Source organism: Myotis brandtii, unplaced genomic scaffold (assembly GCF_000412655.1).
Source record: "Myotis brandtii unplaced genomic scaffold, ASM41265v1 scaffold656, whole genome shotgun sequence".
Taxonomy (NCBI): domain Eukaryota; kingdom Metazoa; phylum Chordata; class Mammalia; order Chiroptera; family Vespertilionidae; genus Myotis; species Myotis brandtii.
The window spans coordinates 788,655-791,634 of record NW_005370548.1 but is presented as its reverse complement, the minus strand read 5'-3'; the positions used below and the strand labels follow the sequence as shown (position 1 = coordinate 791,634).

Genomic DNA, 2,980 nt, shown 5'->3' with positions numbered 1-2,980 from the left:
GCTGCGGCTCTGCACCCACCCCCAGCAGCCACCGCGGCGGCCGGAGAACCCCGCCGCCCCGTCGCTGCGTAGGTGACCTAAACGGTTGCAATGCACCGTCCGTTCGTCTGCGGCGCCCTCCACACCTGTTACAAAACTCGGAGCTCAGTGTCACGCGAAGCTCGGAAGGGACTGGACATCATGTGGTCTCTCTCTGCGGGATGTTGGGTAACAGGCGGGAGAGGGCCAGCCACCTACGCAGGTTGTCCCAAAGGGGAGGGTCCGCCCAGCCCTGTGTGCGGCCGCGCGTCTCCAGGGGCGGCCGCAGGCAGGGACAGAGACCCAACTGGGCACCGCGGTCCACTAGACCCACGTGATCAGGGACAGAGACCCAACTGGGCCCCGCCGTCCACTAGGCCCACGTGATCAGGGACAGAGACCCAACTGGGCCCCGCCGTCCACTAGGCCCACGTGATCAGGGACAGAGACCCAACTGGGCCCCGCCGTCCACTAGGCCCACGTGATCAGGGACAGAGACCCAACTGGGCCCCGCCGTCCACTAGGCCCACGTGATCAGGGACAGAGACCCAACTGGGCCCCGCCGTCCACTAGGCCCACGTGATCAGGGACAGAGACCCAACTGGGCCCCGCCGTCCACTAGGCCCACGTGATCAGGGACAGAGACCCAACTGGGCCCCGCCGTCCACTAGGCCCACGTGATCAGGGACAGAGACCCAACTGGGCCCCGCCGTCCACTAGGCCCACGTGATCAGGGACAGAGACCCAACTGGGCCCCGCCGTCCACTAGGCCCACGTGATCAGGGACAGAGACCCAACTGGGCCCCGCCGTCCACTAGGCCCACGTGATCAGGGACAGAGACCCAACTGGGCCCCGCCGTCCACTAGGCCCACGTGATCAGGGACAGAGACCCAACTGGGCCCCGCCGTCCACTAGGCCCACGTGATCAGGGACAGAGCCCCAACTGGGCACCGCGGTCCACTAGACCCACGTGAGCCGGGACAGAGACCCAACTGGGCACCGCATTCCACTATAGACCCACGTGATCAGTCCAGCTCCCAGCGGGAACAGGTAGCAGCTCCCAAATGTAACCTTGAGGTCTGCTTGTTCATCATTCGCTGGGGACAGGTCAACCAGAGGGTGACGTGAGCTAGGCCAGTGCACCTGGGGGGCCTTTGTCAGTCCCAGGCCTAAAGGGAGAGGTTTCCAGAACCCACACCTGCCTGGGCCACGGCCACGAGTGACCCCACGGGGATCAAGATTCCAACCCCTCCTCTCCTGCCAGGGTGGTCCCAGGCTGAGTGCCCGGTGCCAGCCCTGGAAGGCAGTCCTTGCGGGTGAGCCTGCGGGGACACAGACAGGGTGGGGAAGGGCAGGGAGAAGATGGGGTAGGAGGGCAAATGGCAGACGTTGGACATACATAAGCCGCTGAGCAGGAAGGAAAGTCACAGCTGCACGGCAGGGGCCGGAACACGGTGCGGGCACAGAGGCAGGGCCCAGGTTTGCAGCTGCCCAGAGCAGGACCCCAAAAGGGATTCTGTCCTCCTGGGCCCCGCCTGCCCTAGACCAACGTCACTTACTCCCGCCTGCCCTAGACCAAAGCCACTGGAACTCCCTGAGAGCAGGCCTGTGCCTTTTTCTTTTCCTTTCTTTCTTTCTTTTTCTTTTTCCTCTCCCTCCACTACCCTGAACAGTGTGATTAATTACTGGAAGTTAGCTGATTCTGCCCCAGGGGTCAGAGAGAAATCATCTCCCCACGTTTCTGCTCTTCCAACCTGGGCAGGTGTGTGAGCCAAGCCCAGCTCTTGGAATGATTACAAAGCCAGGGGCCCAGGCTATGAGTTCACGCCAGGGGCCGGCCAGCCAATGTGTGAGTGGCACAGGCTGGGACGCTCTGGGACTCAGAGATAAGGGACTCTTTAACAAAAGTGCTTCCGTAGGCAAGAAACTGCTGAGAATGTCTGGGTTTTATCTCTTCTTTCTTATCGGAAAAATGCAATAGGTACAGAGAGCATGGTAATATTTTATAGCTTCTCTCCTAACCGTTCTTTTTCAGCCTCACTCGGCCTCGGGGACGTGGACTTGAAAGCAGCTTGTTTTCAGCCAAGAAGCAGAACGAACGGCTCCGTTGGCATGTACTTTACTTGTGCAGCCTGGACACGTGGAAGGACGGAGCGTACATGGCAAAGGTTTTCGAGCCCCTAAACCTATCCACAGGTCCCAATATCCAACTACCCGGGAGCCGTGCAGCTGAAAGAGAGAGACTGACCCCGCGGTGCACATCCCGCCTAAATCAGCTTCCTCAGTCCCGTCAGCACATGTCCCTTGAGTGCCCAGTGCCCGAAGCTGCAGTGGTTTCGCACCAGGCGAGAGCGTGCGGGCCCCTAGCAAGGAGGGGACGTCGGGAAACGCACCTGCAACAGGTGTGCACGCAAACCTGCACCTCTGACCGTGGGAAGAAGCAGCCGCTACATTTAAAAGAATTGTTTTTTTTTTTAATGTTTTTATTGATTTCTTTTAGAGAGAGAGGTGGCCAGTTCTTAGCATGGGGCCTGAGCTCTACAACAGAGCTGCGTCCAGAGGGGCGCCTCTGAGAGGGTCTCATACGGAGACGCTGTGTGCCCAGAAGGCTGAGCAGGGAGAGAACAGGAAATACCAGCAGAGGGATGGCGGCCAGCCTGCCCTGTGAGGCTCGCACAGCTAGGGGTGAAGTCTATTGAAGTCAACTCAATAGCAAATGATTACAAAGGGACTTGGCTGTGGAGCTGAAAAGTCAGCTAATTCTTGATATGGAACCATAATAACTATGTTATTTTGAACAGGTGACTTACAGATTCGAGTGCATAATCGATTTTAAAGCTGAAACGCTTTAAAGACCTAACCTAACACTTTTTACGACAGGGAAATCCAAGGTCCCAGGCGAAGGGCCCCAGCCGGTCTTACGAAATAGGACATAGGGTGGCCAAGAAGCCAGGTGGTCTA

General features: G+C 58.7%; 1 protein-coding gene across 1 annotated transcript in view; it reads right to left on the bottom strand.

Annotated features, from left to right (window-relative positions):
• The window catches only part of OAT (ornithine aminotransferase), a 14,213-nt gene extending 14,063 nt beyond the window's left edge, over positions 1 to 150 (bottom strand). Inside the window, exon 1 of the mRNA XM_014528867.1 lies at positions 126 to 150. The gene's annotated coding sequence lies outside the window, so the exon portion shown is untranslated. The remainder of the gene's footprint in view (positions 1 to 125) is intronic.
• Between the last annotated feature and the right edge of the window lie 2,830 nt (positions 151 to 2,980).